Genomic DNA, 15,866 nt, shown 5'->3' with positions numbered 1-15,866 from the left:
GACTCCGGATCACCTTCTGAAAACGAGTGTTCCACTGTCCTGCTGGACCCAAGTCATTCAGTCCAGGCTGCTTCCCCCTGGCAGTACCATCACAGATCTGAGTCTCCCCTCCCTGAGGACCCCCCTCCGCCTATCTCCACCTTGACTCCGTGGCTACTGCCGGTCATCACCTAGCCACCACTCCCTGAGGCAGACTGCAGTCTGTAAACCACTCATCATCGGCAAGGGGGTTAAGACCTGCTGCCTTTGCCTATCTCTGGCTGCCTGTCTGCAGTCCCAGCACCCTTTTGTAGGCCTTTAACTAGGCCTGCAGCCTGGGGTTTTCCAGGCCAGAGCTCCCCACTGACCTCTGACCTCTCCCCAGCATGGAGCCACTTTAGGTACTTGGTTCAGCTTCCCACCACCCAAACCCTTCTCTCTCTAGAGACAGAGAGAGACTCCTTTTTTATGCTCCTGGCCCACTGCTTTCTTATAAGGGCCAGCTGGGCCCTGATTGGGGCGTGACCACATCTGTGACTGGTTCCCCAATCAACCAAGGCTTGCTGCTTTTCCTAGCAGCAGCCCTCTCCCAGCCTCAGCCCTCAACCAGGTCTGATTTTGAGCCCTTCAGGGTTGTAGCTGGTGGCCACCCTACTACAGTTTGGTTAAGAAACCCCTCCGTCTGCCCTTCCTTTCCTGCCATGCTGTCCCTGACGGGTTTAAACTAGAAGCTCAGAGAGACCACAGTAGGATGGAACTCTTGGGGAGTGCGTGTAAGCAAATAGAGTAGCTCAGGGGATCTGGGACACTGATTCCAGAATCAAGAGGCAACAGGATATCAGGGGTCTGAACCTGGGAGTGTGGAACAGGAACAGTGACCAGACTCCACCCAGAGCCAGTTAACTTTAGAAGCACATGGGATCCACAGACCCAGAACCCATGGTCAATTTTAGGAGCACACTTACTTTCCATATTAATACCCAAACATTCCCTGATATTACCCAAAGCTTTTTGTATTCAAGTGATGCTAAACTAAGAATTTGCATCTCAGTACATCTTATGGCCAAGGCAGTTTTATTTCCTAATTCTATTTGTTGTTTATACAGCAGCCAGGAAGTGGTGTTCAGCTACCACCACATATTCCATTTTGCTTTTAGGTTTTCCAGACTTATTTGTACCAAGTCCACAATTGTATCTGCCTGCTTGAAGTAGGGACAAGGAACTTATTCTCAATTACCTCCAGGTCCACAGTATTCATAATTCCTGCTCCAAAAGCAACTCTTCCTAATTTGGTATCTACTACATCTTGTTTTGCTCGGCCATTAGAGTGTCAATGTGTTTTTATCCAGGCTGTTGTAATAGGAAGGGAGTCGGGTGAACATTTGGGTTCCATTTTAGACACGTTCATCTGAGTCCAGTCCATACCAATTTTTATTGTTACTAATATTTAACAAGACTTTTACTGGATCACTTTGAGTCACAAACAATTTTGGTTTCTTTATCTTAATTGCTGTGCCTCTTTCAAATGCATAGTCGCTGGTCCAGGTTCTGGTGCATGTGTCTGGGAAGCATAGTTTCCATTCACCATGGAGTATTGGACTGTACCCCACAATAACTGTTAGTGTAGTTCCTGTCTTAACAGGATCATCCCAGTGATATGGTAACTGTGAGTAGCTGGAACTTCAGGTGGTATCCCTCTATTTTAACCCCTATTTCCCAGTGGTTTGGTATCCCTGTGGTGTTTAAAAGGTGAACTTTAAGTCCCACTTCCCCTTCCCAGGCATACACATTGATATTTCCTAAGGATTTAAAAATGTGGCTAGTGTTGTTATCATACCATGCCATGAGGATCACCGGATCACGAATAGGAATCCATGATTGGTTGTTGGGGAGTGAATTATTCCTTAAATATTGGTTTATGAAGAGGGCTTCATCTTCTCCCATGATTGCTCTAATTATCTGGGAACTAAAAGTTCCCAGAAGCAGGTAAAGACAGACCTTACGCTGGAGTCTCATTTTCTGTGGATTAGAATGGTGATGGTTAAGCAGCGTCTCGTGCTCAGGTTCTGAGATGTCCTTTTCTGCAAAGAATTCAAACATCATTATATATGTAAATAGTTTAATTTGTGAAGCATGTACCCATTTCAGTTTTTCAGTTTTTTCAGTATGCTATACCAATTGGCTAAGGTGGTCCTCTATGGAGTAAGGGCCTATCCACTTTGATTCCAGCGAGTGACCCCATTTTCCCATTTTAAGGTACATGAATTGGTACCTTTATGGGCATTTGCTTCTGAATTTTGTTGTTCATGAGTTTGATGGCCTGGTTAACCCTACACTGGAGGGTGGTTTTATCTTCTTGCACCTGTTTGAGCCATTGAAAATAATCATGTTTGGTGATATTAGAGCTCTTTTCTTCACCCTGTACCAGGTAACTAGGATCAATCATTTGGCACATTGGTTGTTGAAACAGAATTTGAAAGGGTTGAATTTTTGTCCTTAGTCTATTACTGCTCTGGATGACAGTCAAGATCATGGGCAGTTTTTCCAGCCAACTTTTTCCTCTGTGATTTACTTCCTTCTGGAGCGGTTCCTTAATAGTGCTGTACATGGCCTGAGGACTGAGGCCGGTGTGGTATATGGAGGTTTTGTTTAATTTCCAAGATTTGTATCATTATTGTAAAGATTTCTCCGACAAAGACTCCCCTATTGTCAGAATCTATTATTTCAGGGGTGCCATATCTATATACTACCTCATTAAAGAACTTCTTGTCACCACCCTGGTGCTATTATCTTTAGTAGGAAATTCCTCCACTCGTCCTGAAAAGGAATCAATTATTACCAATAAGTACTGGAATCCTTCCCTACTCCTTGGCAATTTATCAATAAAATCAATTTGAACCCTGTGCCATGGACCACACCTTCATTGGTGTATCATGGGTTGCCAGTGCGGTGGACGAGCCTTGTCCTGAGCGGACCTCACACAGTTTCGCATCCATGTTTTAAAATCAGCTTCCATACACTCTCATTCTGCTACTTGCTTTAGCCTTCTTAAAGTCTCTTCCATTCCATGCATAAACTGATGGTCTACATTAACTCCTTTCTAATTTTCCTCGAACTTGTTTAGGGCAGTCTGCAGTACCATCTCTTGGCTCAGATTTGTCAACACCAATGTCTGGTTGTTTTCTGACCTCTGGTTACAACTGCTATGTCATGCTGTTGGGCTATCGTATCTACCTAATTATTCCAGGTGGCCTCCATACCCATTTGTCATAAATATAAAGGCAAGGGTAATATCCTTCATGTATGCAGTAACATCAAATCCCTCCTGGTCAGAGGTACAGAATCACTTACCTATAAGTGGTTAATCAATTCAGTTAACCTAGCTGGCACCTGACCAGAAGGACCAATGGGGAAAGAGGATACTTTCAAATGTGTGTGTGTGTGGGGGGGTTGATTGTGCTCTTTGTTTTGTTCTCTCTCGGGTCAAAGAGAGAGACCAAGCAGATAATCCAACTCCTACTGAAATGAATGATACATATAAAATTACAAAAATTGTAACTAATAGCAAGCAAATGCATTAGATTCTCTTTTGTTTTAGGTTGTGAATTTTCCCTATGCTAAGAGGGATTTTTATTCCTGTAATTTTGTAACTGTTAAGTTAAGCCCAGAGGGGAGTCCTCTGTGTTTGAAATCATGTGTTATGCTGTAAAGTTACCTTCCATCCTGATTTTGCAAGTGGGATTCTATAACTGTTTTCTTAATAATAAATTTCTTCTTTTAAAAACTTGATTGGTTTTTAGTGTCCTAGAAACCTAAGGGTCTGGTCTGCGCTCACCTTGTTAACCTATTTTGTTTGTATATTATTCTCAAGCCTCTGCAGGAAAGGGGTTGAAGGGGCTTGGGGGATATTTTGGGGGGGATAGGGCTCCAAGTGTCTCCTCCCTGAATGTTTGTTTAAATCACTTGGTGGTGGCAGCAATACAGTCCAAGGACAAGGAAAGGAATTTGTGCCTGGGGAAAGTTTTTAACCTAAACCAGTAGAATATATGTTTAGGGGGTCTTTCATGCGGGTCCCCACATCTGTACCCCAGAGTTCAGAGTGGGGAGGGAACCCTGATATGGTGGCAATGGTAAGATAAATTTGAACCAGAAGCACAGACCTCAGGATTTAAAACAATTTTTTTTCTTTTGGCTGATGGAAAACCAGGAAGGGTTTTTTGGTTTCGGTTTGCTTTTTTTTAAGCTGATAGCAGCTGGAATTTTTTCTTCGTTGCCTGGAGGCAGCTTAGTTAAGTCGTGCAAGGAATTCACAAGCTTTTTTTTCTTTCTAGCTCTCAGGTTAGGCTATGCTTGTCAGAGCATTCTTTCTCAGATCTGAACCTTAGAGTTCAGAAAATGAGATACTAGCATGAATTTCCCTAAGCTTAATTACCAGCTTAGATCTGATAGGCTGCCACCACCCAAAAATATAGTGTTTTGGGGCACTCTGACCTCCCCAACCTTCCCTGGGGACCCCAAGAACCCAGACCACCTTGGATTCTTAAAACAAGGAGAAATAAACCATTCCCCCACCTTCCCCTCTCAGAACTTCCCTCGCTGGGCTATCCTGAGATACTGATCTAACCTCTTAAATCACCAAACAGAGAAGCATCTCCCTTCCTTTCCACAAAGAGGCAAACAGATTCAAGGAAAACAGAGAGAGATTTTATCTCTCCCCCTCCCGTCTCCCCACCCGTCCTGGTGAGTTATCCCAATCCCCTGGGATAAAACACGGGAAACAGAGAAAAAACAATCAATCAGGTTCTCTAAAAAGAAATCTTTTAATAAAAGAAAGGAAAAAGTAAAGAATTATCTCTGTAACTTCAAGATGTCAATATACAGGGTCCTATAGCTTGCAGATACCAGAAAGAGACTTTCCGCCCAGTACCAATACAAATCAAAATATTCCCAGCAACTACACATATAAAAGTTAACCAGCCAGATCCACAAATGCAAATAGTGTAAAACAATTAAAAAGCCTAAACCGCCTGTTTTTTTTACTCACTACCTGAAAAGAGACTTAGAGAGCCTGTAGTAATGTCTGGTCTCTCTCAGACCCTCCGAGAGAAGAACAAAGAACAAAGAACTCACACCCAAACTTCCCTCCACCCAAATTTAAAAGTATCTTGTCTTCTGATTGGTCTTCTAGTCAGGTGTCCAGTTTCCTGCTTGTAACCCTTTACAGGTGTAAGAGATATTAACCCTTAACACTCTGTTTATGACATGCCCCCCACAGTGCAACAGTGGGGAATCTCACTGGCGATGATTTCTTCCTAGAACTCAAAAATAACCAGATTAATACAACACATGCACCTTTACATATACTACTAAGTATATAACTAACAGACTTCTACATTTTAAGAACACTTTTTAACTACTGGATTCTGGGAAACTTTCATGACAGAGTGCATCAGCTACTTTGTTAGGAGCTCCTGAAATGTGTTGAATTTCAAAATCAAAATCTTGGAGAGCTAAACTCCATCGAAGAAATTTTTTGTTGTTCCCCTTGGCAGTATGAAGCCACTTTAGCGCTGCATGGTCGGTCTGTAGCTGGAACTGCCGTCCCCAAACGTATGGGCGTAGCTTTTCCAGGGCATACACAATGGTGTAGCATTCCTGTTCACTGACTGACCAGTGGCTTTCTCTGTCAGATAGTTTCTTGCTGAGAAACACAAGAGAATGGAAGTTGAGATCCAGTCCCTCCTGCATGAGAACTGCTCCTATACCACGCTCAGATGCATCTGTGGTTACTAGGAATGGCTTATCAAAGTCCGGGGCCCTGAGCACAGGGTTAGACATGAGTGTCACCTTAAGCTGGGTAAAGGCCTTCTGACACTCATTAGTCCACTTGACTGCATTCGGCTGGATCTTTTTGGTCAGGTCGGTCAGTGGGGCAGCAATTTGGCTGTAGTGTGGTACAAAACACCTGTAGTACCCAGCCAAGCCTAAGAAGGATTGGACCTATTTCTTTGACCTTGGGATAGGCCACTTTTGGATAGCATCCACCTTGGCCTGTAGGGGGTTTATGGTTCCTCGACCCACCTGGTGTCCCAGGTAAGTTACTCTGTTTTGGCCTATTTGACACTTTTTGGCCTTAACAGCTGGTCCGGCCTGCCTGATGCGCTCAAAGACCTTTTCCAGGTGTTTTAGGTGTTCGGGCCAGGAGTCAGAAAAGATGGCCACATAATCGAGGTAGGTAACTGCATATTCTCCCAGTCCTGCTAGTAGACCATGTAGCAGCCTCTGGAAGGTGGCGGGTGCATTTCGCAGCCCGAAAAGAAGCACATTAAATTCATACAGCCCCGCATGGGTGATGAATTCTGACCTCTCTTCGGCAAGTTCATCTAGCGGTACTTGCCAGTACCCCTTGGTTAAGTCTATTGTAGAGATGAACTGGGCACGTCCCAACTTTTCCAATAGCTCATCGGTGCATGGCATTGGATAGTTGTCTGGACGAGTTACCGCATTTAACTTACGGTAGTCCATGCAAAAGCGTATTTCCCCATCTGGTTTGGGCACCAGAACCACTGGAGATGCCCATGCACTGGTAGATGGGGGGATTATACCCATCTGTAGCACGTTCTGGATCTCCCGTTCTATAGCAGCTTGGGCATGAGGAGATACCTGGTATGGTGGGGTTCTAATTGGGTGAGCATTACCTGTGTCAATGGAGTGGTATGCTGGTTCAGTCCGTCCTGGGGTGGCTGAGAACAATGGGGCGAAGCTAGTGCACAGCTCCTTGATTTGTTGCCGCTTCAGACATTCCAGGCTGGTTGAGAGGTTCACCTCTTCCACGCCACCGTCTTTTTTTCCCTTCGTAGTAGACACCGTCAGGCCACTCAGCATCATCTCCCTGGACTGTAAACTGACAAACCTGTAAATCTCTGGAATAGAAAGGCTTGAGAGAATTAACATGGTACACTCTGGGCTTTAGTGAGGAATTGGGAAATGCTATGAGGTAGTTCACAGTTCCCAGGCACTCTTGGACCGTGAAAGGCCCTTCCCATGATGCTTCCATCTTTTGGGCCTGTTGCGCCTTCAAGACCATAACCTGGTCTCCTACTTTGAAGGAACGTTCTCTGGTATGTCTGTCATACCAGGCCTTTTGCTCTTTCTGAGCATCCTTTAGGTTTACTTTAGCAAGGGCTAAAGAGTGTTGGAGGGTGCTTTGTAGGTTGCTTACAAAGTCCAGAATGTTAGTTCCTGGAGAAGGCATATATCCCTCCCATTGCTGCTTCACCAACTGTAATGGCCCCTTAACCTCGTGACCATACACAAGTTCAAACGGTGAAAAACCCTAAACTGGGATGTGGTACAGCCCTGTAGGCAAACAGCAACTGCTGCAACACTAGGTCCCAATTATTGGAGTGTTCGTTGACAAATTTACGTATCATGGCCCCCAAAGTTCCATTAAACCTTTTGACCAGGCCATTGATTTGATGGTGGTACGGGGTGGCAACCAAGTGGTTCACCCCATGAGTTTCCCACAGTTTTTGCATGGTCCCTGCCAGGAAGTTAGATCCTGAATCTGTAAGGATGTCGGAGGGCCAACCTACCCTGGCAAAAATGTCTGTTAGGGCCTGACACACAGCGTTAGCCCTGGTGTTGCCTAGAGCTACTGCTTCCGGCCATCGGGTAGCAAAGTCCACGAAAGTCAGTAAGTACTGCTTTCCTCTGGGCATCTTTTTTGGGAAAAGACTCAGAATATCCACAGCTACTCGCTGAAATGGGACCTCAATTATGGGGAGTGGCTGGAGAGGGGCCTTGACCTGGTCTTGGGGTTTTCCCACTCTTTGGCATACCTCACAAGACCGGACATACTTGGCAACGTCCCTGCCCATCCCCTCCCAGTGGAAGGACTTCCCCAACCGGTCCTTGGTTCTGTTCACCCCAGCATGGCCACTGAGATGATCATGGGCTAAGCTGAAGAGCTTCCCCCGCTACTTAGTTGGAACCACCAACTGTTTTTGTGGCTGCCATTCTTCCCGGTGTCCACCAGAAAGAATCTCCTTGTATAAAAGTCCTTGGTCTATAACAACCTGGGATCGATTAGAAGAGCTCAGAGGCGGTGGGGTGCTCCGTGCCGCTGCCCACGCTTTCTGAAGGCTGTCATCTGTTTCCTGCTCAGTCTGGAACTGTTCCCTTGAGGCTGGGGTCACCAGTTCTTCCTCAGACTGTGGACTTGGGCTTGGTCCCTCTGGAAGCGATGTAGGTGATGGAGTTGTTTCCGTTGCTGGTGAACCGCTCTCCGCTGGTGCACCTGAGGGTATTTCAGGCTCTGGCTGAGCCTTTTGGGTATGGCTGTCTGTTGCTTCTGCCAGTTCTGGCTCGCTGGCACCCTCTGGCGTTGAGTTTGAAGATGTGGTTGCAATTGCTGGTGCTGGTTGCTGTTCCAGTTCCGGGCCTGAGACTGGAGGTGCTGTGGCTGTTTCAGTGGTTGGCATGGAATCCGGGTCCACTACCTCTGTCTGGGTCTCTAGTAACACAGACGGGGGCCCTGTGGACGGCTCAGGAACAGGAATGGGTCTGGAAGCTTGCCTGGTTTGGCTACGTGTAACCATTCCTACTCTCTTGGCCCACTTCACCTGGTTGGCCAAGTCTTCCCCCAGTAGCATGGGGATGGGATAGTTGTCATAAAATGCAAAAGTCCACATTCCTGACCAGCCTTTGTACTGGACAGGCGGTTCAGCTGTAGGCAAGTCTACAGCTTGTGACATGAAGGGGTAAATTGTCACTTGGGCCTTTGGGTTGATGAATTTGGGGTCTACGAAGGATTGGTGGATAGCTGACACTTGTGCCCCCGTGTTTCTCCATGCAGTAACCTTTTTTCCACCCACTCTCAAATTTTCCCTTCGCTCCAAGAGTATTTGAGAGGCATCTGGGCCTGGGGATCTTTGGTGTGATGGTGGTGTAATGAACTGCACTCGGTTGGTGTCCTTTGGGCAGTTGGCCTTGATATGTCCAAATTCATTACACTTAAAGCATCTTTCAGCTGATGGGTCACTGGGTCGAGGTGGGTTACTGGAGACTGGTGAGGTAGAAGAATAGGGCGTCTGTGCCTTTACTTGGGCTTGTGAAAGTAGAATGAATTATATTGTGAAAATAGAAAGGATTAAAGAAATGTTGTCTGTATCTTTAAGCAAAGATGTTGGAATGTTACAACCAGGTGTCAGGAATACAGACATTAACATAGAACAATTGCACCGTTTAAGGGCAATTGGTGAAGTATTAGCCTTAAATCGATAACAGTTAGTAAGGAAATAGGATATGCATGCTGTGCCCCAGGTGAATTTTCCTGTTTTGCTTTCTTTGTCCCTTTGTCTAATTCCCGCTCTTTATCTGTATAAATAAGACTGTTTGGGTCTTGCATGGCCACTCACATATTCTGAATGTTATTGGCGGAGCGCTGCGCTAATAAACAGAGTGGTCTGACAAATTGTGAGTCCTGATTCTAACTTTGACAATTTGGAGGTTCCACCGAGATGGCAACCGTCTTCACTGGGGCTGTGTGATTCCTGACTGTTTTTGTGGGATGACCGTGGCAGCCGGCACCTGGGCGTTTGGCCCAAGCGGTCCCCCACTAGAGCGGAAAGGCGCACAGCCACAGTGAGGTCTACGCCATCGAACCTGTTGGTTCCCACTCTGTTCTGGTAGGGATCCCGGGATCTGACATCAGGAATCTGGTCAGGTAATTATTTCTGTATTTTGTCCGGACTGAGGACTGTCCTGTCTCTGTGTCTATCTGTCCTCTTGTGGAGTGTTTGAGTCTGGGTGCCGTCTCTGTCTGGGGATCGGCTGACCAAGGGGTTCCTGTCCCCGCGGTCTGAGTGAGTGGAATCTGCACAATTGCAGCCGCACCGCACTTTGGGTAAAACCCCTGGTGTGAAAGCAAGGGCAATTGAGGCAGTAGCCTGTGGGCTCCTTTTGTGTGTTGCAGCAGGCATCGCTCTGAGGAACCTGAATTTCCTTCTTGTGTGATTGGTGTGTGAAGTCCTCCTGTATTGGTAAACAGACGTCTAAGTCGGGACAGTTCCCTAAATGAACGCCGGCTCATTTTATGTATTTAGGATGGGTCCAGACTCCTGTAAAAAGGGTCCAGACTCCTGTAAATTTCTGGGAAAATGGTCTAGGCTAACTCAGGGGGATCCCAAAACTCAGTGGCCACTGTTAAAATCTTGGAACAAAGACTGAGTGGACGTCTTAAAGGACAAACTCGGCCAACCTAAAACTAAATTTGCTAAAGGAGAGGTTAATCGTTTCATGCAGTGGTGGCAAGAGGCAAATCATAGGTGGACAAAATGAAAACTGGCCTCTCTCACTTATTCAAATAATAAGTTAAAAGCTTTATTAAAAGCCTCCTCTCCCACCACTAGACCGAGCGCTCCCCTTTACCCCGTTCTCCAAACCCCGGATCGATCCAAACCCCTTAATACTCCCATCTCATTGTAAAAAGGACAAAAAGTCCCTTGTTCTGTTCCCCTTTATCTGCCTCAGAAACTGATTCTTTATAGTGTCCCACTACCAATTCAGCAAGGCTGGGGGCGGGGGGAGCTCCTCAACTAGCCCCCACCCTTCCTGGTCCCTTTCCTTGAGCATTTCTTTCAAAATTGTGAAATGACCACAATATCACTCACAAATGGTTCAATGAAAAAAAAAGCAGGATCGGGCCCAGACAAGCAGGCAAGCAACAGATAAAGAAACTGAAAAACAGGTTGGAAGCCCTAAGGGCATAGTGTCAGAAGTAAAAAAAAAAAAAAAAAGGCAGTAAGTGCAGGCATAAATCCCTGGAACAATACTTAAAATGATGAAATCTGAGGTGATAAAGGTGTCATTTTGGGACATAAACAAGTGATTTAAGGAAAGAGAGTAAAAATTGACTCTATAGAGGCTGGAGAGAATTAAGCAGTTAAATTTTGTGGAAAATGTTAAAAAGGACCATGTTAAAGAGAGAGAATTCTTGATTTCTTTGCAGCCATTCTGAAGGGAAAATGGGCCCTTTTCCAGAAGAGTGCCTGTAAATAATCCATATATATATATATATATATACAGCTATGCAAAAACAAAGCAGTGTAAAAAAAAATGTTAAGGAAAAGAAAATGTGTATGTATCTATTTGTCTGTGAAAATATGTAAAGTTCTAAGAAACTAAACCAACACATCTGGTTTGTAAAACTACTGTTTTGTAGGTGTAAGATAAATTGATTTTGATTTTGTTTTTAATGCCACTAGTGTAAGATAAATTGATTTTGTTTTTAATGCCACTAAAAATTCATTTGACTCTTTAATTCAAAGTTGCAAAACTGACAGACCTGTTTGCAAGACACAGGTAATTAGTGTTGTTTGGCTTTGGGCTTTAGCATTTAACCCTTAAGGGGTAACTTGATTCTTTACAAAAATTAAAATGTTTTGAAATAAAGACCAAGTCATGGCTGCAATAGGGCAGTCAGAATCAGGAGAATAGGTAGAGATTCTGGAGTCTTTTTGTTTGTTTGGTTTGTTTTTTTTTTTTTTTTTGTAACAATAGCAGATAAGAGCTGTAATGACAGAATAAGAAATTAACAGTGACCCTCTGAAGCAACAGCAGAGGTGAGGTGCACAAAACAAAAAGAAGCAATGTTAAAAACACTGAGCCTTAAAATGACTCTGTGTAATCAGACTGTCACTTTAATAAAAGTACATGAAAACTCTGTAAAAACAAAACAAACAGTTATACCTTATGTAAAAATTAATATGGCTAATGTTTTTGAAAAGTTATAGTATAGAAAGAATGTGCATTTTCCGTAGGACATGTGCAGCGTATATTGTAGAAAGGGATGTAAAAAAAAAAAAGCAAATGAAACATGCTGCTAAATTAAAATCCTATTAGGGCTCCAAAAAGAGCCGCAATAGGCTGTGTTTTCTTTTTCAGATCCCTGTGTGTTAAGACAGAGTCTCTGAGCTCTGCTGATGGCTTTGAATCCAAAAGCCTAGCCTGTGTTGATGCAAATTACCTAACTGATAAAGAAAGGTGAGAACTGCCAGCACAAACGAAGCTGCAAATAAAGAACATACCTGGTCAGCAAACAAACTGCTTACATAAAAGGCATGGTATAACAAGATACCTTTAATAGATTTGATGCTAATGTTACTGTTAATATTAAACATTAAAATAACTTTAATGTTAGTGAGTACCCCTGTAACAACTTGTAGTGTGTATGATTTTTGGAAAAATCCTTTAAAGTAATATGGTAATGATGCTTCTCAGCTATTACCTGTGAATAAACTTAAAGCTTAACACAGCAGGAAAAACATTACAAACTTGGTCTGCTATATAAAAGGCAAAACTGAAGGTACACCACCTCATGAATTTAATAACTAAACGGTGGAATAATTTTTGCATAACCCTTAAAATGTAGAAGCCATTAAAACCTGGCCTGCCTAAAAAAAAAAACCACAGGAAAATATGGGGTAATTCCTCTGTTTTGCCTGCAGTCAGGAAGGGTATTTGTAAAAGAATGGAATCTTTAAGCAATAATCAATGCCACCCCAAAAGGGGTAGAAAACTGTTCTTTTTGTCTTTCAGATAATCCAAAGTACTGTATAATGGACTATGTGTATGTGTTAATTCTTGGGGAAAAGTGTTTAAAAAGTGTTAGCAACCCACCAGAAGACAAATGTAAATGTAATGTAAGTACTGTGTTTACCAATAATCACATTTACTATTTGCCACAACAACAACAACAACAACAGAGTCTCAGCTTACTGTAAGCACTGATTTACCTGAGTTCTCTATCAATCTTGGCATTGAATGGCAAACAATTACCAATCATCTGTTAAAAGGTAAAAAGGTGACATGGGTCCTAAATAAATAAATAAATAAAACAATGTGGAAAACTGGACTATTCATATTATACACGCAAATGGGGATATGTTAAAAATTGTCACTGCAGAAAAGCATAACAGCTTACCATTGGTATAACATATTTTCTGGATGGTCTCCCACAACTACTGGCATACTAATGTTACTACCCCTAATTGTTTTTGGTTTTAAATTGTATGTGTTTAATTGAAATGTTTAAAATGTGCTGGTGGATAAAACAAATGTATGTAAAGCTAAAGCCACAGGCCCAAATCACCTCCCAGTATTTTCTATTATGTGGACTAAATAAGAAGTGACACTGGCGATTAATAATCTTAGTGTCAAAAGGGGGATATGTAGGAGCAGGATTTTATAATGTCCCATAAGAACTAAAGTATAATTGATTTCATCCCGCTAGCCACTTTTTTTTAAATAGCAGAAAGAACTGACCCCCTGGGACTACAAGATTCTGTTTTCCCATATGCATTACAAATTGGGGCCCCTCTAACTCTTTGTTTTAAAATTTAAAATAGTATTTAAAATAGTAAGAGACAGGATTCTCTATTGTGTCTGTGTTAAGTAAATTAGAGAAACATTGAAGGCCTGGGTCTCAATGTAAATTGTCTTAGTTATCAATTGTAAAACTTAGCAAGGTTTAATTTGCAATGCCTTTTTTTGTTCTATATAAAATACTACTGTTTGTATTCTCAATCTGTTTGTGTGAATGAGGAATGTATGCATCAGGAAAAGACAAGGTGTGAAGGCCATTGTTACAGCCAGAGTCAAGGGACAGCTGTTAAACTGTCTGGCATCTCAGAGTGGATACATGCTTCGCGGTGTAAGAATGCACCACTCCCAGTGAACCAACCACCACCCCAGGACCACGCAGAGTCAATTTTTTTTTACTCCAGAAGAAGACGTAGAGGAACAGCCTGCAATAACTTACAATCTACGCTCTCGTAAGGGTTGCCAGAAGCAGATGACTACATAAAGCAAGGCCCAAGAAGAAGCAGCAGTGAGCTTAGCGCCTGCTGTCTGGTGGACATAAAACTGTGACTGCAGTTCCCTCAGTTGAGGTTGTCAGAACCAGAAGGGCCCTGCCTCCAACATGCGCCTCTGGTGGTGCCTGTTCTTCGGCTGCTGGTATCTTAAGGTCTGGGGAATCCACAAGGACAATTCTTTTATCCAGCAGCAAGTGTGGATAGCTCAGACCCTTATTATTTCTAAATGCTGGGTCTGCAGCCACATCCCAGCCCACTCTCAAACTGGTGTTCCTGTCCTGGCTATCCCACTCAGTTCCCCAGACCTCACTGGAGGACCTTGTCCGTTTAACACAATATGGAACAGTCATGACACCTGGAAGAGGCTATTGGCAGTTCCTTTATCCCACTTGGGGGAGCAATACACCAGGCAAAAAAAAAAAAGGCTCCTAAGTAGTTAAATAATGGCAAATAAAACCAGAGAAAGTTTAAGAGCCCTGGCCAAAGAAACAGGGGCGATCGGACAGGTGGCCCTCCAGAACCATCAGGCATTGAACATAGTGCTGACGGCCAAAGGAGGGACCTGTGCTCTCACTGGAAAACAATGTTGTATGTTTATACAATACCAATGAGGTAATAGATCGCTATAGCCACTTAGAACAAATCGCATATCTTCCTAATGAAGAGCTGAGTTCTTTATGCAAGTGGCTAAGTAACCTGTTCAATTTCTCTGGCATAGGAAACTGGTTGTTTCAGGGAGCCCTAACTATCCTGTTTGGAATCTTAGTGATTTTTGTATGCTTTCAGTTAATCTCCTGTTGTATCTAGAATTGTGTCACCCAGATGGCTGCCCCAAAAGAGAGTGCTAATATGATGATTTTGAATATCGCTGATGAACTAAGAGATAAGGAACGGTTAATTTGTGGAACCCAGTAATTGTTGGTCATGGCGTGCGCTTGACCAAAAGGAGGGATTGTGAAAGTAGAATGAATTATATTGTGAAAATAGAAAGGATTAAAGAAATGTTGTCTGTATCTTTAAGCAAAGATGTTGGAATGTTACAACCAGGTGTCAGGAATACAGACATTAACATAGAACAATTGCACCGTTTAAGGGCAATTGGTGAAGTATTAGCCTTAAATCGATAACAGTTAGTAAGGAAATAGGATATGCATGCTGTGCCCCAGGTGAATTTTCCTGTTTTGCTTTCTTTGTCCCTTTGTCTAATTCCCGCTCTTTTATCTGTATAAATAAGACTGTTTGGGTCTTGCATGGCCACTCACATATTCTGAATGTTATTGGCGGAGCGCTGCGCTAATAAACAGAGTGGTCTGACAAATTGTGAGTCCTGATTCTAACTTTGACAGGCTGTAGGTGGGATATTTGGTTGCCCTCGGTTGTAGGGTTTATTGTCGGTGTGCCCTCTGGGGTATTCGCTCCCCTTGACAGTAGCTTTCTTGCTTTCTGCCACTTCCATCCATCTGGCTCCAATCTCCCCCGCCTCGGTGAGATTTTTGGGTTTTCCATCTTGTATGTACCGTGTTATGTCCTCAGGAACACCATCCAAGAACTGCTCCATTTGTATGAGGAGGTGCAGTTCGTCTATGGATTTAACATTGTTTCCTGATATCCAGGCCTCATAATTTTTCCCCACGTAGTAGGAGTGTTTGGGAAATGACACATCTGGTTTCCACTTTTGGGTTCTGAAACGCCGACGGGCATGATCCAGGGTTATTTCCATTCTGTATCTAGCCTTGGTTTGAAAAAGTTCATAGTCATTCATTTTCTCCTTAGGCATTTCAGCTGCCACCTCTGCTAAAGGTCCACTGAGCTGTGGCCTCAGTTCTACCATGTACTGGTCTTCAGGGATGCTGTACCCAAGACAGGTTCTTTCAAAATTTTCCAAGAAGGCCTCAGTGTCATCACCTGCCTTGTAGGTGGGAAATTTTCTGTGCTGTGGAACAATCATTGGTGCAGGGTTGTTAGGATTGGCTGTGTTTTGCTTAGCCTTTTCTAATTCCATGGCGTGTC

Source organism: Gopherus flavomarginatus, chromosome 11 (assembly GCF_025201925.1).
Source record: "Gopherus flavomarginatus isolate rGopFla2 chromosome 11, rGopFla2.mat.asm, whole genome shotgun sequence".
NCBI classification, from domain to species: domain Eukaryota; kingdom Metazoa; phylum Chordata; order Testudines; family Testudinidae; genus Gopherus; species Gopherus flavomarginatus.
This window is presented reverse-complemented; position numbering follows the sequence as displayed.